At 40.3% G+C, this 23,449-nt stretch overlaps 1 protein-coding gene and 1 long non-coding RNA gene across 6 annotated transcripts in view; one reads left to right on the top strand and one right to left on the bottom strand.

Moving 5' to 3' along the window:
* The window catches only part of LOC311437811, a 79,087-nt gene extending 62,501 nt beyond the window's left edge, over positions 1-16,586 (top strand). Inside the window, exons 3-4 of one of the 2 annotated variants that reach the window (XR_014693726.1) lie at positions 9,295-9,400; positions 15,706-16,586. This is a non-coding gene — a long non-coding RNA (uncharacterized lncRNA). The remainder of the gene's footprint in view (positions 1-9,294; positions 9,401-15,705) is intronic. The other variant, XR_014693725.1, reaches the window with a different exon arrangement.
* The window catches only part of KCNQ1 (potassium voltage-gated channel subfamily Q member 1), a 342,658-nt gene that overhangs the window by 41,002 nt on the left and 278,207 nt on the right, over positions 1-23,449 (bottom strand). The window lies entirely within an intron of this gene.

The raw sequence follows: 23,449 nt of genomic DNA, 5'->3' as shown, positions 1-23,449 counted from the left end.
TCTTTCAGTTGCAGTTTGAGGTTTTGACCCACAAATCACAAGGGAGCTGGATTTTCATCATGTTGCCATGCGACACCAGAAATCAGCTCCAGTTGGAGTGAAAGAGGGCCCGCTTTGCTCAGCAGCCTGGAGAACAGTCGCAAAATTTTCCACACACCTGGACTGGGCTTTGAGTTTGTAACAAAGCTGAACACAAGCCAAGTTTCTCCTGGCTTTGTTACCAAGCTTTTTTGCACAGATCTATTATTCACTGCATTAATTTTTCCTTTTTAAAGAAAATTTTTTTTTTTTTCTCCTTGTCTTTTTAAAGCAAACCTTCAGGAGGAAAAAGAAAAAAGTTTTCTGGGGGAGAAAATGTAAAAGCAACAGCAGTGTTTCCCAGCAGCTGGGAGATGCGAGCCTGCAGTGAGCTGTACCACCACAACACCCCAGCAGCTACAAACACAGACTGATAGCTTCAAATGTAGGACAGTGTGGGGAGGGAAAGAAAAAAAAAAAAGATAGAAGACAGAATGAGCGCTGTTTGTCTTGGCTGGTTAGCACATTATCCCCACCTGCATTTGATTCTGCTCAGTCTCCGTACTCCTCCCTCACTTTGGAGCCATGGAAATACAGGAAGTCAGGAGGGGAACGGAGACAGAACACTTTGTACTAGCAGCCAGACCACTGTTTAACTTCTTCAGCCAAAAAACAAATATGAATATGGAAAGATTTTATGGCGAGATACATCAACAGACTGAAGCAGTTCTCAGAAGCCTCTTACAGTTGCTCATTCAAGGTTTTTGACCTGCGGACTTCTCTTATGATTAATCACAGTGTTTGTTTTGTAGTAGTAGTACTGAGTAGTTATCAAGAGATGTGAACCATCAGGTATGCCATGCCGAGCTCTATCTGCTGCAAGGACTTGGTGGTCTTCAAAACTTGCTCTCATATCTAGCCCTGGTTACTTTTTCAGTTTCATTGAGGTTTGAAAGTGAAACCCAGACAACAACCTCTGTGCTTACCAGCAACGAAGCCTGGGTGCAGTGCACAAGACACACGGCAGCCTGGAGCTTTTGAAACTGCACAAAACAGGACATGCAACAGCCAGCAAAAAATCAGTTGCAGACTACAGTTAGTCTTAGTCACACACACAATAAAAATTAAATGACTTCTTCTACATTACAAAATTCTTTTATGTCAGACTACTTTTGTACATTTTCTTCCTTTAAATACAGAACAAATTTTAGCAGCACAACTCCTTTGCACAGGACTTAGGACAACAAGGCAGTGCAAAAGACTAAACTCAAATTTTTGCAACAAGAAGACTCTACAAGCCTCAATTTAATTTGTTTCCTACCTAAAATGAAGATATACAATTAAAGAACTGCAAAGTCAACAAAGAGCAGAAACTGAAGCTAAGGATGCAGATTCTGGCAATATGCCCCCTAATGATGCTGTGAAGAATGGACAGAACAAGGGGCATCTTCCTTCCTTATGCCTCAGAACTAGAAGTTTTCTTTTGTTGTTTTTTTTTTTCCTTCCCCTGGAGTTGCCTCACTTGAAGACCTATCAGGAACCAGATAGTGCCGTGACAAGCACTTCTCATGAGCCAGATGAAATTTAAGATGCAAACTGCAGTTAGTTTGATAACAACAAAGTGCCTCTCTGAATCCACAAACATTGCCTCACTGAAATATCCTGATCTCTTCTAGAGCCTTTGGGATGGCAAACCAGTTTTAGCTTTTTCTGTCACAGAAAAAAAAAAACAACAAAGTTTCTAAAAAAATTGAGGAAAACAAAAATAGAAATGTAAAAAACACTATTTCCACAAGTTATGTGCTAGTGTACAAATGCTGATCACTATAAAACCCTGGCACCTAAAACCTATTGACTAAAAACTGTTGAAAATGAACGTCCAAACAGATATTCCAGTACAAATTTACAGCCTTCCTCCACGTTACATGTAGTATATTAACATTTTTCATTTATTTATTTTGAATGGAGAGAGGGAATGGCACTCACTAGTGGAAGCTGTAATGTTCAATTACAAGCATTTGAATGGGGGAAGCACAGAATTAAGATAAGTGTTAAATGAAAACAAACAACTCGAAACAAAAGAACAAGGATAAAGAACAATTCAGCATGCCTTCCTCCTTCCCATCTCCTCCCGCTCAGACACAGGAGAGCATGCACACGAAGGGGTTAGGAACCGCAAACAATCCTAATCCCTGAGTCACCCTTGAATATCACAGAGAGAAACGCTGCCAAATATCACCATATATACTGTGCTGTTGTCTGTAATGGAACAACACTGATAGGGTGGCTTGCTACCTGACTACCATGGTGAGACTTTTTTCATGTGTTTACAGACCTCTACAGCAAATTATCTTTCTCTAGATATCAATGTAGAAGTGCGTTTTGGAGTTAGTCATACTGATGCTTCTTATAGTCAGTGGACAGAAATGGACAACTGGTTTCTAGTCAATGAAATTTATTTTAGATATCTGTTTTAGGATGGTATGCATTATGCTCTAGATGTACCTTCCCCCCACTACGGAGTCCAGACTTATAGATCAGATATCATCACTTACAGCAAAACATTCCAAATGTTAACATGAATCCCTTCTCCTGGGTCAAAACCCTTCCCCACTGCAGTGAATGAGGTTCTGACTCTGATGAAACCAAGAAGCTCGCTTATTGTTGCTCCGTCTCTGTTTCACCTACACTGCTGTGCTAGGCCGTATCACAGTCACCAGGCCAAGAGTAAACAACCATTAGATGCTGTGGGCATGGCCTTTTCCAGTTTAGGAGCTAAGCTTGCTGTTCGAAACCTAGTAGGAACAGGGAAAAGCTGCTGGCAATAACTTGCCTATAAGGCAGTGGGTCCTGCAGACCTGGAGCCCAACAAGAGGCAAGAACAGGGAATCACTGCCTAAGTTAAAACATCACTGCTCCCAGATTGCATCCTTTGCCACCCCTGTGATTTGCCATTTGAAAGTTTCCCCAGGCTTTTTACTTTTTTTTTTTTTTTACTTTTTTTTTTTTTTTTACTTTTTTATTATTTTTTAATGTCATACATGTGACAGTCAGCAAATACCTTGTGCCTCAGGTATCTCTGTCGCAGCAGAGGGATCTCTCCCCCATCTGCCAAGCAAGAGCAGACAGATGATGCGCTCAGTGGGCAGCAATGCACAGAGCATGCAGCCACACAAAGAGAGGCTGTGGTGTGGACTAGGGCTATAAAAACACTGCCATGAGACCCAGCTGGCAAAAAATTTGCCCTCAAGGTCTTGCATGAAACACGCCCACTGCTGTTGTGTTGGCTTCTTCGTCCCAGAAGACTTGTCACAACCGTCCCGAGTTTCAGTGCACATCCTCACCATTCAGACCAGTGTCAATTTCTAATTCTCCCCAAACTTCACTATTGAATGGATGGGGCTGAACATCAGAAATTTTTGTAGATCGGTGTCTGAAGAAACAAATGGAAGAGAATCAGAAGACGGAAAAAAAAGGAGAAAGTTGACACACTATTCAGGAAAGAGAAGTTATGGGATCACAATAATAGACCATTTTCAAACACAATTTCATTGCCTTTCACTCAGTTAATTATGCTTCAAATTGCCCTAGATGGTGCCAGAAGCAGTCTTAGAATAAATGATGATAATAATACCAGCTTGGTTTTGTGGAGCCTCTATAACTGGGTGGCACCTAAATAAAAGCATCTAAGGTGCCAGAAACCAATTTGTGGTTTGGTTTTGGATTCATTTACAATTTGGTTTGGCTTTCAAACAGATCTAAGTATGATTGGGGTAGGGTACAAGAATACAGAGCCCTCTTATTTCTGTGGGGTGGGCAAGGTTTGCATTTCACCACCGCCGGTTCGTGGTTAGCCTCTTCTTTTGGCTATTAAATTTGATGAAGATTATAGAACTGTCGGTTGCTCAAAGCACTGCTAGAGTTAATGATGGTCTGTTTATGTGTACCATCTATGTTTGTGCAGACGTGACTGCAGAAACAGGACCAGAATCCGGGTAGCTGGTAAGTACATATGGGACAAAATAAGGTCATGTGCTAAAATACAGGACTGGTAGTTTAAGCAAGTGATGACTGCCTTAACAAGTGCACCCAGGAGAAGTCACCCCAAATACCATTTTACGTCCTCCACAACATACTGGTTTGGAGCATAGTTTTCTACCAAGAATTTACAGGTCATGAAATCAGGGGAAAGCACTGACAGCTATATGAGCATTTAAGCCCTATGCATTTATAGAAGGCTTAAATAAGCAAAATTAAAAATAAGAGTGGGGTAATAGAGTTCAGTTTTTGACAATGTTTAAAATATTAATAAGATCCTTATGATTTATAAAATCCTTTAAGATGACTTGAATATGAAAAGTGACATGATAACAACATGCCTGGTTCTAAGGTTTCTTTATGCTGGAAGCTATGCATGTAGGGGCACATACCAACTTTCTAAAAACGTAACTAGGTCAGGTTACACAATTCTTAGAACAGAAAAGGAGGTGGTTGTTGTTTATTGTACTTAGATCTGCTCTGATTGCCTTTGTGCTGCATCTTCCATCTTGCTATTTACATTTATAATATGTGGACTCCAAGAGGTCTGTCCAGCGCCAAGTACTTGGCTAAGAGCTATGCAAAGCCCCAAACCTTGATGCATTTTTCTCTCCTTTTAAATCCATGCATAGATACATGTTTCAGTACACCATTTGTGTTTTAACATGCGCAAACGCAACTTACTGAATGTTCACAGTCTCAAGTTTTCCAGATCTCCTTTTTCTAAATATCTTAAGGGCTATCACTGTTATAAATAAGGATCATCGGAATTATTAAAAGTGAGAGGAAGCATCCCGTGATTGGAAATGAGGAGAAATTGGTTTGTTCAACCTTGTAAAGCAAAGACTGAGAAAGGATATTGTGGCCCTTTATACAGAGAATGTAAGATCCTTGTCATGAATAAAAGTAGCTAGTGAGAAAAAGGTTTCTGGTTCTCTGGAGATTGAAGTCCTGTAAGCTACTTCCACGTGAGACCTGTGGTGACACGATGTCTAAATGGCTTAAGATGGATTTTGAGGGGATTATGGAAGGGACTGTATAATTTATAGAGAAGAATTCCTAGAATATGTTTCTGATGCATGTCTATAGGTATCCAGTATATTGGTACACACAAGGAAGTTTGAAAGGGGAATGTATTTGTAGTGCGTTTATGCCTGATTAATTTCAAGCTTCAAATTTTCATACCTTGTGATCGCCAGGAAGAATTATTCCTGCTGAACGGCTAGAGGTTGGCAGAAAGAGATGCAGATGCAGTCACTGATGGTCCTATCCCATTACATTCTCTTCAGTGTCCAGTTGGCACATCCCACTGGCACTCACTAACCTGAGCACAGATTTTTCTTTCAGGTCATACTGGCAGGTACCCTACTGGGTACTCTATTCAGAAGAAAAAGTTATTAGTCAGCTTTTTTTTTTTTTTTTGTCACCTAGGAGTCTTATTTAGCACACACTTATGATCTGACAATGCCTTCCTGTTCTGTTACTACAGCACATTATAGCATAGCTTTTGACCTTCCACTATAAACCTACATTTCATGAGGATGGTAAGAAGTATTTTGTGTGCTATGGTCACAGGAATGGAAGGTCCGCCCTCTCATGAGCCCAGCTCTCTCTCATGGCTGAAACTGTTGGAGATTAGCTTCAAAGGCAGAAGAAGGTGGTTCTTTCCAGCCCTGTGTTCCTGAATACCAGTACAAACTATTACAAAAGACTTGCACAGCCTTGAATGCAGAGACTGGAAAAAAAAATGGACAAGTCTTTTAGGCTTGGGTGGTATTCAATAATTGCATTTGAGAAAACAGCTGAAAACAGGTTTAGCGTGGATTCACGTGAATTAAGCAAGTACATCCAGTTCCTTCCTCACTTTGGCTCCTCTGAGGGCAATTTTCATCTCAAATGTTTCAAGACCTCAGCTTTGAAATGCACACAAAGGGAGATAACACAGACAGATACCTGGCAGACAAGAAATACAACAAGTGGAACAGTGATAGGGAGTAGAAAAAGGGAAGAGAAGTCTGGATTGGGAAGAAAAGACAATGAGGTTGGAATGGCAGTACCCTGAGGAATGGGAAGGCCAGCAAGACCCTGACACCATGTGATGTGTCTCTACTACAAATACACCTTTGGTGTCTTCAAAGAACCAGAGAAGCTGCAGCTCATTTAGAATCAGAGCTATGCTTTGAAACACGTATGTTTTATTTTAGTGTTAGGAGAAAGCAATGGAGAGATTTTCTGACCAACACATGAAAAATCACCCAACACAGAGATATTAGAACTCAGGACCTTTTTCACTCCGTCCCATATTTACTCCTCTAGAGGACACTGTTGTATAAGAGCAGATGCACAGTAAATGCTAAAAAACACCTTTTCTTTTCTTTTTTTCTTTTAAGAGACAAGACCCATGAATGTCTGGTATTCAACAAAAATGTCACTTCTGAAAAATTTCTGCAGCACTTGTCTATATTTCTTGGGCGTGAGCACCTGCTAAAGCTCTGTGTGTTTGACATGAGGGTTTACCTCTCAGTAACAGCATGCTGCATTTGCCTTCACTAAGCCATCCATGGAGCCGCCATATACACAAAGCTGCCTTCTACTTCAAAACACTGCCTCGCCATCCCAGGCTGTGGTTGAAGGGGATTTGGTTGGGCACAGAGGTCAGTGCAGCACCAGGGCCTTTGGCCGTGTTCCCTTTTCTGACTTAAAACCCAACCATGGCTACATAATTGCACCACAGAAATAAACGCTTACAATTTATTAATGGAAAAAGAAAAAGGAAACAAACAAACAAAACAAAACATAGCTTCCACATGCATTAGAGTGGAAACAGGGTAGATGCTAACTTGGGTACAGCTCTCCAATGACTGAATAAATAGCAGTAACAAGGCAGTTCCAAAGTTTATCAGATGACTGTATTCATTTGCTCTAAATATCTTATTCAGTGATTTGTGCTGATTCTTCAGTTTGTGGGATTAGTTACAGTTCATTGTAAGTTCTAACTGTATTTCCATGTATTGTGTTAAGACCTGATTCAAGAGTAGTTTTATTTGATAAAAACCAGATGTTCTTAAAAGAGACTCTCTCCTTCACAGTACAAAACATTATTCTTAGCAATTGTATGTACCTTACAAAATTAATAAGCACAGCATCTCCCTGCGTGACATATGACATTATTATATTTTTCCCTGTCGAGGGACTTTTAAGCCGTTGGGGTCATGACCTTGGTGCCTTATGAGAAATGGAGAAGCACATGGTTCTAATTTTATCTTCAACCCTGCCCTCCTGCTGACATGTATGTTTACAATACGGTTCATCTGTTGACCCTTCACTCACATTTAAAATATTAGCTAACATTTTTCAGTCCCAATCACAACGGTGCACGGTGATTAGCTTTTAAGACCAGTTGTTTTCTTTATTGTGCTTTGACATGCACATCTCATCCAAAAGCCCTTCACCAGTTATCTAATTCAAACCCAGTAGTGGCCAACAAAACCACCTCCAGTTTGTCTGGACACTTCAGCTCTTGTTACGACGCAGGGCACTTCAGAGCTCTAAAGACGCAATATCACCCCACTGGCAGAGGAGACAGAAAACATCCTTCGGTGATTAGAGATAGAGCCGAGGAGACAGCAGGCTTGAACCCTTTCTTGGCCACAGCTCAGCACTGAGTCAGGATGGGCTGGGGCCGAGCTCTGCCCACCACAAATCCTGAGGACATGCAGGAGATGCACTCTGTTCCCAAGGGAGACCACATCCTGTGGCTGGATCCCACCATAGGCAAGTCAGAAAGAAAACACTTCCAGAGAAAACAGCACTTTCACTGGTACGTGTCAGGTGCTGAAAGAACACACGCTCACTTTTCAACATGAAGCGAAAGAAAGTGCAACCAGATAAGGCTGGCTTTTAGGGGGAGGGAGGCTAAAAAGCGAGAACTGTTTATTCTCCACTCCATTTTCCCTTACATCAGAAGTTAAGCTAAGGAAAGAGAAAAGGAGGAGAGAGAGAGGGAGGGAGGGAAGGTGAGAAACAATCTCATCTTTTTTGGTTTTTAATTACAGGAAAAAGAACAAGTACTTTTCTTTTAAACTCAAATGGTACAGAATATTCAGAAAGATACTTTCAGCACTAAGATATGAAGTAACTGCTTCATTTTTTTTTTCTCATTTTAAATTATATTTTACATTTTAATTATTTATATCAGCAACATATAATATGCCCTGGTGACATGGTTATGAGAAGAATATAAACCACTACCTTGTAAAAGAAAATTATTTAACTGGTTATTTTCACCACTCTGTAGTAAATGATCACATACAAATGTATGCCTTAGACTAAACTGCATAATAGAGCATCACATTCATTACACACTAAGTTCAAAATATTCTGAAGCTCGGCATCCTCAGTTTTCCTATAACCTGTTGTCTCTCTAGGTAGTTCCAATGTGCTTACTGATATATTTGGCTTCCCATAGAAATGATGTACATAATTTCCAGGCCAAAAATGTTCCAAGCTTATGGCTCTGCTGAAGAGAACTTCAGAAGTGTTAACATCTTATTTTTAGGGAGTGAGAACTCGGTCTTTTTGGGGTGGTTGTTCTGGGAAGAAATTTCATTGAAATCTGGGCAGATTTGGGATTACTCTGCTTCTTGGAGGAAGGGATATCACAGCGCTAGGTCAGGCTCTGAAAATGACTGGTTCCTGCAAGTTTCAACGATCACCTCTACATCCTCAAACACCTTGAGAAGGGCTAAATAATGAGTTGAGGGAGGGACAGAGAGAAAAGCACTTCAGACAGCTGCAAAGTCAGAGCCACTGCTTTGTCCTGTGGGAAGGACCAGCAGAGAAAACTGAAGAAAGATCCTGTCTTTACTCTAACAAGCACAGAAGTATCTTTAGACACCTGGGGAACATTGTTGTTTACAATTATAATTTCATGATAACTGCACAGAGATTTCTTGTTCTATGTATTTGGGCAATCCCATACACTTGCTCATTTTAATTTGGCAATATACAATACAAGTATATATGTAAGTAGATATATACACATTTAATAGCAACCAATAGCAATGTACTCCTAAGATCTCTTGTAATGCATCAATAATCCTGTTGAAGTCATTGCTTTTCACAGTGAGGTGATGTTAGCTGCAGAACCAGACCCTCAAGTTGTCTTGCTTTCTCACTCCTATAATTCATTTAATTTTTTTTTTCTCCCTTTCTTCATGGCTCTGGTTGCCAGAACAGCCAATATCAGCCAAGACAGTTGGATACCCCGTGTCTCAGGAACTGATGCCAACAGCAGTTGGGGGAGCAGCGCTGGTGTTCAGCACATTTGGCTTTTTTCCTTAGGGTAATGAAGACATCATACTGCTTCTGCCCTCCCATCCCCATAACCTCTGATCCTCAACGCGGAGTCTCTGGGCATGAAACATGGAGCCTCTCACTGCTGCATAAAATCAACGCCACCAGGGAGGCTGTTCCTTGCCATGTTGGCAATTCACTAATCGCTCCCTTTATTGCTCCGCCGAGGAGGACAGATGGACGTATCCCTTCCTAAGTCAGCTGCAAACTGTGATCAATTTCCACATTAGACTGTTTCCAAAACCTTCTGACATAATTCATCATTGCTTGTGTGTATCTTCAGCTTATGCAGAATTTAAAACTGCATCATTAGCACTTTGGATCTGTGCCAGTTAGACATGCATGACAAAGCCGCATTTTTCCCTCCAATAGTTGGGTGCAACTCAGCTTTTGAAGAGAAAAAAAACAATCCATAAATCCACCAGCTCAAAATTACACCATTATTCATTAATCTGTCACTGTAGGAGACTGGATTTCCTGCTCTCATTTCCACCAATACACAGCAATGCAAGTAGAGGACTCGAAGCTTTTTTAATGCCTACTTGCTCACAATTCCTACAGTCTTGTGACAAAGAAGAGCAATAGACTTGTTGCAAAATACTTTTTCTACAAGTAGGGGACGAATAATTTAAGTAGATTTGGACAGAGAACTAATTAACACATAGCTACATAAGTATTCTTTATCTGCTTAAAGAATCAATAGGATCAATAAGAGTAAGGCATAGCAATCACACAGCACTTTGCAACAAAGCCTCATATTGTACCTTTCCCACAAGTTCTGAGCTCAGTATGGAATTACTCATGTTTTACCAATAAGGAAAAAGACACAAAATTTTCCACCATGACAATGAATGACTTAGAAGAAGAAAGCAAAAACAGTACATCTCAGCTCTCAGTCCTCTGTACTTTGCTTTTCACTTTGTCACTTCATTTCCACAGCCCTCACTCGATGGACACTACCCTTCATACAACACTTTACCAGACTGTGGCTCTTTCCTAAAGGAGTTAATGGGAATGCACAGCTTTTACTTATCGAAGACAGGTGGAAAAAATACAGCAACAGCTACCTCACCTATGGCCTTTATTTATGCCAGAAGAGGTCTTTGACTGTTCTCGTTCTGATACAAATCTGTATTTTCAGCACCTGGAAGAAGAATGTGTTCATAAGCTTCTCGTAACAACGTGAGCATGAAAGTCATCACATAGGACCCTGCAAGATGATGAAGTGCTTTTGTGGATGGCTACGATATGGAAGGAGAGGCTGACGTACATGAATATAAACATTCACTTCTCTTCCATGAACAAGGCTGCCACTAAGAGAGCAGTTTTCAGAATGCCAAAGGGAGTTGTGTAAAGCAGAGTTAAAACAATAAATACTACAAATTCCAGTATAGACTGCTTCTAATATTCAAAATTTGCCACACTTGAAATAAATATAAAGAAAATTCTCAGGTTTTGCATTAAAAGATTCTACATGTTTGTATACACTGACTCTTTAGAAGATGAAGCCTTTGTAACAGTATCAACCAACTCTTGAAAAAAAGATCCTCATATAGAACATCTCTCTACTCAATGCTTAGCTTCCCCGATGCTGAAGAGCACCATCAAGCACCATGTGTCACTGCTTATCCATGAATTCAGTTCTGGTGCACTGCCACAAATATACTTCTGTGATTAGTAAATTGAATTGGTAAAACACATGAGAAGCCACATTTTGTTAACTTTTTATGTCAGCCCCATGGTTTCAGGGCTTCTGTGGACCAAATTTACAGAGAAGACAATGTCAATAGTGCTGCAAAGGGACCAAAGGAAAGGGGTCTCCACGAATGTGCTTTATAGTCACATTGGCTAAGACACTGTATATAAAGAAATATATATAATACATATATATATAAAGTCAGGTGGGACTGCTTAGTATTAAGCATTTGTGCTGGTTGCATTTCCTTGTTGTCTGCTTCTGGTGTACAAATCACACTAACTTACACTCACACTGATCTATTTGCATACAGTATAGCCCCACTTACATCTGATTTGAATCTGACACCACATGCTCCAAGCCTCGGGCAGCCAGTCCTGTTTTTTTTCAGGATGGTAAACCCAAACCAGACCTGCACGGGCTTCTTTGAATAAGCCCTGGAAGCAGAGTACTACCGAAGGGAGCAGAGGCAAGTTGGGCACGAGGGCAGCTTGCTGGGCACTGCAGGGACCACGGGCTGTGGCAGGGAGCTCAGCAGCAGCACCGCAGCAGGCCTTGGTTTGGCAGAGCATGCTTGTCCTCTATGCTATTCAGAAGCCTACTGAACAATTCAGTACCAGTTACTGCAGTAAAGATTATGTGATCGGATCCTCAGCAGCAATCAGCATAGCTCCTCATTAGCTCAACATATATGGGGTTAAGGCTCATCCTTCTGTTTCAAGCTCCTCCTCCCTTCAAACACTCTCATTGCTAAAACCACCTCTCTGCTCTCACTGCCAGTCAAGCAGAGGATATACAAGATTCCCAAAAGCTGTTGACCTGTTGTGTTATTTCTTGGCTGTGGTTGAAAAGCCTGAGGTACTCAGCTGAGGTCAACACCAGTGCTGGACGTTCAGCGACACTGCTACAACAGCTGCAAGAGCATCCAGATGAATTTGACTCTCCAAAGCAATCCAACTCGGTTATTTCCGATCTCTCTGACTGGGTATTGTACGTGGCATGTGCACAGTCAATTCTGCTCTTCTACTGATCTGCTGCAGCACACTGCCCCTCCGCTCTGTGCCTGGCTTCTGAGGTTTTGTCAGGGAGGGGATGACTGCAGCTCTTTTTTGTCAAAACCTAGTAAGAATTTGTGTATGCCTTGAGGTACTACCATAATTCAAATATTATTGTTGTTATTAATAACAACAAGAGCAACAAGAATAGGCATATATGTCACGTTAATATTAGAAGTACGGTGTTGACAGCTTCCCTTATGCAGAGGTAAACACTGATGTTCAAAACCATAAAAAGCAAGGGAATGTCAAGCATATGCTAACTTAAAAGAGCTCGCTTGAACTGTTACAGCACTGTGTAAGACATAACAAGAAATGTTTTATGTTATATACACACAGATTTATGCTCACACACACTTTAGCCATTTTTGTGTGATGAATTTTCACACAAATCCTTTGCTGAAATTCAGAAAGCCATCAAGTTTTCCATTTACTCAGATAAAGCAGTTACAAAACATTAACTCTACTGAGGGTGATTTGAGCAGAGAAAGGAACTCAGCGGAATGAAAAGGTACTCTCCAATTCTAACTGCAGCAGATGTTGTTTTGGTCATTGCTAGCTGGCTGTGAAGTTAGAGCCCCAGAACTGTGGTTTCATATGCGGTTCAAGTGTTGGCTGCATTTATGTTGGGGGAGGAGGAGGATGCTTGCATGCAGGACCTGGCATGCATTGTTTTAAAAACAAAACAAAACAAAAACCCAAACCATGGCTGTCTTCAATTATTTTCCATTACAGCATTGTCTGCATGTAATTGCTCCATGTTTTCCATTAAGGAGTGCCAAATGAACGAGTGTGTTAAGAGTATAGGATGTACAAATTCTACTGGTAATGCTGCCCTGTATCAGTAAATAACATGAAACACAATCTCCTTTGACCTGTATGATGCTTACATACAATTAATCTGGGCTTTTCAAGTGTCCAGTGTTATTTACCATATCTTCCATCAACAGCTGAGGCTGGGGACTCAGAGAAAACCCAGGCAATGGGAAGTTAGACAGGGATTTCAAAGAGGTCTTAACTGGGGCTAAATGGTCAAATGCCTTGTAAACTGGGCTGTTGCCAGAACTCGCAGACAGAGTTTTGGGGTCTGTCTTTTTTGTTTTGTTTGGAATATCTAAGAGAATGACACATCATATAGGTCTTTTCTGTGCCCAAAACTAAGGACTCTCCACAGATTTCCACCAATTTGAAGATCGGACCCCACAGGCCATTTTGGTTGCTCCCCAAAAGCGATGCTTTTATCATTAGTCTTGCTGTAAAAGGCTTTGTCTGCTTGCATGTACTGGCTGCATGGATCAAGCTCAGTAGCTGGAGGACAATGGGAGCCCCTGGGAGACAGTGCCTGGGGACCCCCTAGCCTGGCAGAGCTGGGACATCCCTTCCCCAAAAGAAGAGGAGGGCATACTGTAGGGTAGCAGCAGTGCATGTGAGGAAGCACACTGTGCCAAACACAATGCAGTGGGATTTCTATTGTGGAAGAGTCCAGGAGACATTGTGATTTGTGTTAACTGCCTCCTGCACAGAGCAGAGTTCATCTCAGCTACAGTGAAGTTTTGCTTTTGAATTCCAAGAGTTATTAACGCCTATAAGCGGAAAGTATAATATACAGCCCAGAATAATTACATTGTACAGCAGAAGTTAATATACCTGACCCATAAAAATACACACATGACTTCTTCTGCCAAAGGAATCTCAGTAAGCAAATTGGTTAGGCTTGGCAGTTCATAAGTAAGTTGTAATTACCCACTGGAAACAGCATAATTACACCTTACCTCCATGTAGCAATACCGTTCCCTTATTACCCTGATCAAACTATCAAGATACAGTTGTCTAGACAAAATAAATCAGTGATCTTCATGTTATAAAGCCTTCTGCTACTGCATCCCTTCCTTTTTGTCACTCTCATGCTGCCTCCCTCAGCAATGTTGGTTCTAAACTCGAGACTGCAAACTCTTGCCTACAGCCAGCTGTGCACTGCAAAACGGGAGATGTGGGAGTATACTCGAAAAGGAAACTGAAGTAACAGCAGAGAAAATTAAACAAAACTTCTTTTAAAAAGGTACAGCCACACTATTGTACACTAATGAGGGAACAAAGACCAAATGCAGAGTGATACTCATAGAACATTTTTAGAATTTGTTTTGAAGAAGTTACGATTTACTATGGAAAAACACTCAGCTACTATCTGAGCTAGTCTTAATTGAACTTGACAGAAGACGTGTGTACTTACACTACTAGGACATTCAGAAACTGAAGCTGGATCGACATCCTAACAGGGCAAGAGAGAAATAAATAATCTTTTAAAGAGGGTGAATTTTCACTGGAATGGTGTTTTTTGGTTGTTGTTTTGTTTATTTTTACCTGATATGATGGGTAACAACAGCAACCACTGTACATGTGGAACAGAGTACATTTTCTGTGCAAGCACTAATTCTTATTTATTTTGAAGGAACAAACAAACAAACAAAACAAACAACAACAACAAAAAAACCTGCACAGTTTGTAACCTAGTATGATTGTAGCCGAATATTTCGCTAAAAAAAAAAAAAAAGTCAGCGGTTATTTGCTCAGGCAACTTCCAAAAACCCAAGTGCTTGCTCTGAAAAAAAAAAACAAAAAAAAAAACAACAAAAAAAACCCACTACAACCTATAGTGCTAAAGGTGGACATTCTTCTCTTACATACACAACAATTTTCCCTGTGCTATGGGCTTTATACTTCTTCAGCCAGATTAACTAATTTTCCTGTATTTAATTAACTCCTAATAAATAGAGGACCTGATCCTGACTGGATCCTGCTGCAAGAGATATCTACCCCTGCCAAAAATAAATAAATAAATAAATAAAAATAAGAAATACCATATAACTGAATCTATTTGATTACAAGGACCTGTCTCAAAACCACACCCATGCTGCAGAACGGAACTATGCCCCATTCTCATGCCCATTTCACATAGAGCTAGCTGCTAAGCACACATTCCTTGAAGATTTTCCATTCCATTACATTCAGAAAGATGACACCTTCAGTGCCAGCTAGACCGTACCATGGCAAGGTTGCCTTTCCCAGAACTTTTATTCAACCTCAAGCACCTTACTCCATGAGCAAGCTCCCTGACTGCAGAGGAAAGCTGCTAGCACTACTCAGCACCTTGGGATGCACACAAGGACACACTTTTAGACAGCCAACTTTGAAATGGGACAGCTAGCTGTATCTTTTTGAGATAACTAATATTATATTATCTCCTTGGATGCACAAATGCATAAAACCAGAACCTCTCCCATGGAGCACCACAGTGAAAGGAAGATACGTGGGCTCACTTGGGTGGGAACCAGAAGACTCTTTGCAGCTCTTTGGGAATATATCACTGCCTGCTAAGTGTCACATAACATTGGGTCTTGGGTGCAGAATCTTGCCATCATTTCTCTTTAGAAAAACATTAGGGTACAATCCTGGTCTAACTGAAGTTAACAGAATTTTTTCATTGACTTAATTGACTTAGGTTCGGATGTACACAGCCGTTATCTCTTGGTTTATATTTTGCAGTTCTGCACATCATGGGAGGAATAGAAATCAAAGGCATGGAAGCAGTGTGATTTTCAGAGGACTGTGACCGGCACATTTTGCAAAGCAGCATGTGGAAATCAGTCTGACTGAAGTACAGAAGCTGGTTCCATGGGAGTGCTCCCTGCCACATCTGAGCTCAACCTGGCTGTTAGGAATAGGGGATTGGAAAACAAGAAATAAGGAACTCTGTAATCTTTAGTGGCCCCAAAGAACAACAATAAAAGTCCCAATTTTTGCTCTGTAGATGAGAAATTAAACAAATGAAACACATCCTTTACTCCTAGCTCTACCAATTCCTTCCCACATCTTTTCTGAGTGTAGGAACTGCATGTAACTGGGAAGTAATCATTTTCTGCAGTGTGCCTTTTCAGCAGCTGTTAGGACATCTGGATAGAAAGCCATCTGGTGCTTATATGGTGGCAAACACCGCCATAAACTTCCAGAATCCCCCTTCTTTTGCAAAGTTGCTTAAACATTAAATGGCAGCAGGGCTCTGAAGTAAGTCCTGTTCCCAGGATGAGAGGAGGGGAGCTGAAAAGCAGCTTTCAACATGGAACTTTGGATGGTAACAAAAGTTTTGATACTGCACCCAAAGTCTCAGATATAAGCTTTTGACTTCTTCAGCATCAGTAGATATTCCCTCCCCCCCAGGTCTCCCCACGTGGAGCAGTATCTCCGGAGAACTGTAGACAGTTTGATTTCATCTCATCCCATCCTTTCCTGGGTATTTTTCCATTAGAGCTTTGCACAGAGCCCACAGGATTAGGGAAGAGCCAGATCTGAGTCTGTCAAGCTGTGGTTCTGTTTTCAATGGTTATATATATTGTGCTCTGTGTTGAATTAAAACTACAATAAAAGTCCTCTCACTTGTTACTGTATTTGTGTAATGTTCAAATTAGACAGGAACAGTTATTTGAGAGAAGCTAATCCAATGCATATCCAAAAAACATCAGGTTTTAATACAGAAACCATCTACTAACGTACTGGTTGAGTGGAGAAATTCAAGCAGATCCGTATTACTCAATGTCAAAGGCTGGCAAAACTGGCCCTTCTGACTATCATGTCTCCCATTGTCCAGGATAACAAAATGGGTTCAAATAAATATATAATGTGAAAATCTTCTAGGCAGGACCATGTCTTAACATGAATTTGTGCTTCAAATTATTGGTTGTCTTCACATTCATGATGGAAGTCTTGGCACCTCCAGGTGAAATGTTAGGAGGTTGCCAGGCTAAGCAAGAGTTACAAATGTGCCTTAGAGTACTAATGCCCACTACAACAGTTTTTGATGTTTAAATCGGTATTAAATCATCATTTGTTAACAAGTTGTTCCCTGCTATCAGTAAAGATCAGAAGTACCAATTGCAACTGAAAGTTAAAGATGACATGGGAAAAGTCCATAAAGTTTAAAACTGGAACTTAACTGCAAAAATTAGCAACATACATAAACCATAGCTTTTGTTCGACAATTCAGAAGACAGACAAAGGCTGGGGGCTGTTTGCATTGGCAGTTATGAGCTGAGGACTTCTGGGGACTGGTACACTTGTAAAGTTGGACCAGAATTTCAGTAAGTTACCAATATATACATTCAGTTTAAACAGTAACATCTCCAACCCAAAGAACCCTTCTGGCAGATCAACACTGGCACAGTTATCTTTCTGAAAACAGACAATTAAAATAAGCTCTACCGAGGACTACATTATGCCCCGAAGCTCTGATTGACTTCATTTCTTGTCTTACGTAGTTTATCAGGATCTTATCCATGGAATGGTTTGCTAAATTAACAACTCAAACAGAACGGACTGCATTAAAATGTTGTGGGTCAGGGGAAGATTAACTCCAAAGTATCACTCTCCTGAGCCCAAATTCTACACTTACGTTACGGTGGATTTACGCCAGGGTAAATGAGAGAAGAATTTGGCCCCTGACCTTCTCCAAGCAGGTCATTACAGTTGAAATAGTAACTGATCTTAGACAAACATTTTTGCTGCGAGGTATTTATTTCTGTATAAAGGTTTATGGAACATCATATTCTTTGCCCTTTAAGACTGATACTGACATATGTAAACACCACTGGGCTTGGTGTGCCATAGCTTAATCCAGCCTCTCTAAATCTGGCTAAAACAATGGAAATATCTTCTGAAACCATTGTGGGCTATATCCAATATAGTTAAAAACATCTGACTGCAACCGCAAATATGCTGGTATTTGGTTGTGCTATAAAAACATTTTTATGTCAAATACAACTGGGACTAATACAGTAAACTACAAGCACAGTTAACCCTTGGAATGAATTGCATGTAGACTCTTGAAGGTTAAGGTAGTCTACATTGGTTCTATTTTCTTATGAAGAGCATAAAGTGAACATAGGGTATAAAAAGTAATTACTAATACTAATAGAGCAATTGATATTTATATAGCACCTTCCATGCTACACTATAAACACACCAGTGATATTATAAACTCCTGTAGCTACTAGTTATGGACCTGTTTGTACCCTGCTTGCTTGAACAAATCCCCAGGAGTGCCCAGATGCTGCTTCTGTTCTGCATCTCATTCCCCCCGTACCTGCAGGTACTCCTGTGCATACACACACAAGGACCATTTCAACTACCACTGAAATGTGCTGTTGCCAGCGTGCTAGGACATACTTTGGAAAGCGCAAATGAGGACAGAAAGTGAAAGCAGAGTTGTGATTGCAATGGTGGAATTACACAAAAAGACAGTAAGGACACCAGGGGCCCTTGGTCACAACTAAACACATAACTCAATTTAAAGAAAAGTTATTGAGAAGCACTGCTGAGGAAAACTTTCATTGAATCATAGCATTATTTTCCAAGTTATGGGTGTTCCAGCAATAGACCAGGGTAGCACTGAACACACCACAGATCTCAGTTTGCTGTGCTGCAGTTCAATGCCAGTGACAGCACCGTGCTGGCCGCTAGCTCAGTGCTATCCCAGAAAGAACACCTCTTGTACAGTTCAGTACAGTACCTCTTGCACAGAATCATCTGTGTTGGAAAACCATCAAGACCAAGTCCAACCATCAGCCTGACCTGAGTCCCATCACTAAATGTCATATATAACGAAAATGTATGTGGTGTACAAACACTTTAATGTATATGTTTGGATAAAACCAGTACCTGAAATTTAAGCGCATCATCTAAAGTATCGCATTAAGATATGTTCAGGAAACCAAGCACCACTATTTAATTAAGCACTGCAAATCCTAAATCTTATTAAAAGCCCTTTTGGATAGAGGTTGCTGACAAGTCTTGCTGTGATGGTGTGCCAAGATACTACCCCTCATTGGCCCTTCAACAAGAGTTGTTGGTCTCAGAGCACTGTGCCATGCATCTCGTCTCAAAGCCCTGACATGTCCGCTGCACAGATATCCAAATATTTTATAAAGCTGGGCTTATGTTCTTGCACCATGCCAATGCTTTGGAAATCTACCTTTGTTCTGAAATACATTAATAAGATATTTATTACATACTAAGTGGTTGTTTCATTCTTTGTTCCATTCCTAATTTTTCTGCATAGGGCATTTGGGAAGCAGATGGTTGTTTGCTTATACTCCTGATCTCTTCCCTGAGTAGTACCAGCTAAATCAGAGCAATCCTTGAATACAGAAAGAATGTTTCTCTCCACATACTTTGCTTTGTGTATATTTGCACTGAATTTCATCTGCTAGCCACTCATTATCATGCAGCTCCTCACAATTGTTTTTAATTGCCATTAGCTGGAATAGTCTTGGATCAAAAGCAAACACTGTCAGTTCACCAATGTGCAGATCACTTATAAATATGTTGAATAGCTCAAGCTCCAGGCCCAGAATCCTGTGGGAATACACCACCACTACCTCTCTTGCATAGTGCAAGCAAGCCATTTATTCACACCCATTGCCTCCTATCTCTCAGAGCTGTGGGTGATCCAAGGGATCCTTCTGAGACGTTCTTCAACAGGGATCTCGTCAAACCCTTCTGGAAATCCCTACACAGCATTTCAGACAGGTCACTCTCATCCCTGCATGTGCTCTTAAAGTATTCCCTGGCTGTAAAGTCATTAAAGTATTGTTTTATATAATAATATAAATATCAGTTTTACATTTCTAAAACAAACAGGGCTGCTATGGACTTCGGCAGTAGTCATTTTACAGTTATGTGTAGAAACAGTGCAAATAAGATAACCTTCTCCAGCTGCCTGAAAATGCAACCCTGTCAAAGTTTCCTTGACCTTCACTACTAAGTCATCGGTAACTTAATTTGTAATATTTAAATTAATTTACAAATATCAGTGCCATCTGTTCCTGTATCAAGAAACAGCCAGCATTTATTTGCACATCCACTATTAAGAACTTCTTACTCACAGCCGAACTACTTCCATAAATTTAATAAGACCATATACATGGCTGAAGACACTGACTATTCTGACATCTGTTCATCAAAGCAGGTACACAGGCAGGTTCCTTACCTAACTGCTATCCCCAGCCAGCCTCACACAGAGTTCCTCTAACCTTCTCATACTCCTGGGACAGTTAAGAACATAAACAGCACCTGAAACTGATCCTACTCCGTTCAAGTCCAGAGCAGTTTTTCTAGCAATATTACAGAGGATTTCCAGAGGTACAACTGTGGTTCTGCAAAAGTTGTCAGCTGCTCAGCTAAACCTCTTGGCACCTTCTAGAGCCATGCCAACATCTCTCTATAAGTGAAACAATGAATCTGGATGTTAATAACTCACATCACCACATCTGAAAGTATTACTAAGGAAACACAGTTAATTTTACTGAGTTTAATTCAACATTCAGCCTTGTCCTTCTGTAATGACTTGGTAATCAGATAGTGAGTACTGAGTTCCTGTCTTCAATCAACAGTCAATATCCACCACACCAAGAAGACAAGTAACATCTCTTAACGCACTTTATCATTAGGCATCCTTTTAAATAAACTGTTGACACTGTTAAACTCTTCCCCTCTGTGATACCAGCCTAGTAGATCCTTGTTTTCTGGGTGGATAAAACTGAACAAACCCAAATGGCAAGGTTATTTTATCAACAGTTTCAACCACATTTCATCAGTCACCAATATGAGCCTCTTGTTCAATAGACAATACAAAACAACAGTTAACATCTACAGCAAAAATTTAGGAGATTATCACAATAATGCATTTGCTTACTTCTTGTTTTGATTTAAATATTTAAATTCACACTTCTATTTTCTAATATTGAAGAGATTTATGAACTAGATGAGAAGGCATAACATGTATTTGACTTTTTGAAATCAGTGAAATAGAGAAGCAAGCTTAATTGTGTAGCTCCTCTGATCTTCATAATTGGGACCATCCCATCTGTATTGTATCTCATATGTAACTGATGAAAGCAAATGAGTGGGAGTTGAATTTATTTGATTTTCAGAGCTCTAACAGCAGCTGGTCAGCAGGCTCAGTCCCGTCCTGTCTACTAAGAGTTGCTCAGGAGCAAGGAGGTTCAAATCTTTTATATTCTAAAAGGTTTGGGAGGAAATGCAAATTATTATCCAAAACCAGACAGCTGGAGGGCAGGAAAAGTGGGGAACAGCCATGAACCATCAATATGTATTCGCTATTCTAATTAGTCTGCTGATGAGAAAAGAGTGGAATATATTGTGTCGATTATTCTCTACCTCCCTTTACATATATTTTAGTAGGGTATTTATACATACACCCTGCAACACCTATACATAGTTTAACATTTCTTTTAAGCAAGAGTCAGATTACACCAAACTAAAAACACTGCCAAGATCTGCTGAGAAGTCTATACCCTTCCTGCTTCTCTTCCTTCCCTGAAATGGATGCTGGCAGCATGCTGGAGCTGAGCAACAGCCGAGAGATGGACAAAGAAAGCACAAAACAATCTGAGTAGAACAGCAGTCAAGCACTAAGATACAAGAGTGCTCCCCCCTCCACCCCCCCAGTAATAACCTTCTGGCTCCAATAAAAGAAAGTAGAAGGATGAATTTACACAACGGAGCTCATCTATATGGAAGACACCATTACCTTTCTCTGTAGAAAAGGAAAGGGCCCAGCAAATAGCCCTTTCCACATTCAGCTGATTGCAAAACATCTTAGCTGTGTGTTTTTTCCCCAGTACAGAGGGTAGGAAGCCCACAGCCTTCTGCTGGGCCTAAGACAGCTTAAAAGCAGACTGCAGTTTTCAAAGCTGGAGATCACTTGTCTTGTATTCTCTCCAGACTGCCTTCTTGGAGAACACGTACATAAAATAAACTGCACAGCGGAGGAATACTTGTCATGCCTTCCATACTGGAGCACACAAAGAGTCCAAAGATTTCATTAATTCAGTTCATCCACACTCTCAAACCTTTAGGCAGTAGGGAGTAAGCTATTTATCTTTTGGTTTCTTGTAAGGAATTCACACTAGACTCACTGCTAAATCATTTTCCCTGTATTACTCGTACAGGAAATTAACTATAAATGAACTATGAAAACAAATCATTCTGCTACAATTTTCCACTGATATTATTTTACAGTTTCAGTACATTTAGGAAAAGCAATATAGATTCAAAAAAAGAGTTACAACATATTTATATACTGATCCTTAAATTATGTTCTTTCCTCTTTTAACAAGCTCTACTTATAAGATATTTCTTGCTTATTCTGCAGTGCAATACTTAAGTTGGAAGCATCCTTATGACTGTGGCATCACAGCATGACTTCTCAGTTAACGCTAAAGACAATTTCACTCTGAGACTGCTATTTACTGAAATCTGGAGGGGAGGAGATAAAAAAATCAGTTCCTTGTATTCTTTACTATAAAGCAAACAGCTTCTGACTCTTTATATAAATAGGGATATTGAGATATTATGTGCTTTTTCAGTAGTTAGTGATTTTTTTCATGATTTCCTCCTTGTACAAGAACTACTGTATTTTTTTGGAAAGATTAAACACCCAGGATTTATGCCTTCATGAATGTCTATGTTTTTCACCTGTCTGAAGAAACAAGAGATGGCATACTCTAAATATGGAATATGCAATTTTCTCCAAAAATGTTTTTAAGCAACACAGAGGAGTAATTGTAGAGAAAGAAATTCCACAGTTCCAGGAGGGGATCTACTGCATACTGTTTGAAACTCCCTCGATAGTCTTGCAGCAACAACAGATTGTCAAATTACTTATCATTAAATATCTGCTGAGAGATATTTATTGAAGTTTAATGTTGTAATGAGTGTGCTATGAGCTTTTTTAAAAAATTACATTTGCAGGACAAAGAAATCAGAAATGACAGTGAGCACAGACAGGAAAATATGTACTCCTCCCCACCACAGTGTAGTAGTCATTTAAAGAAATAAAGGATACTTAAGATACTAACACACCTGTGCATTCACACCAGGGCTTTGTGCTCAGAAGCACCATGTGCTAGGAGGAGTGATAAGAGTGGGCAGCAAACTGAGTGCCTTGGAGTTGATAGCAAGTGTAAATCTCCTGTGCTGCAGAAAACAGGCAGCAAGCATCTTGCTCCCCAGGCTTTGCAGCAGGTGAGCCATGTGGAAATGAGCTTACCTGCCACTACTGGTTGCGCACTGGGACTGGTGGCTACTGCTGTACTCATCCACTTCAATATAGTTTACCATTTAAATATTTAGGGTCAAATTCTACTGTGAGAATTTTGTGTTGAAGTCTTCATAGGGGTGAAAGGGGTGAATGGCAGCAAAATGTACTTTGCTT

This window comes from Aythya ferina (genome assembly GCF_964211825.1).
Source record: "Aythya ferina genome assembly, chromosome: 5".
Taxonomy (NCBI): Eukaryota; Metazoa; Chordata; class Aves; order Anseriformes; family Anatidae; genus Aythya; species Aythya ferina.
This window is presented reverse-complemented; position numbering and strand designations above follow the sequence as displayed.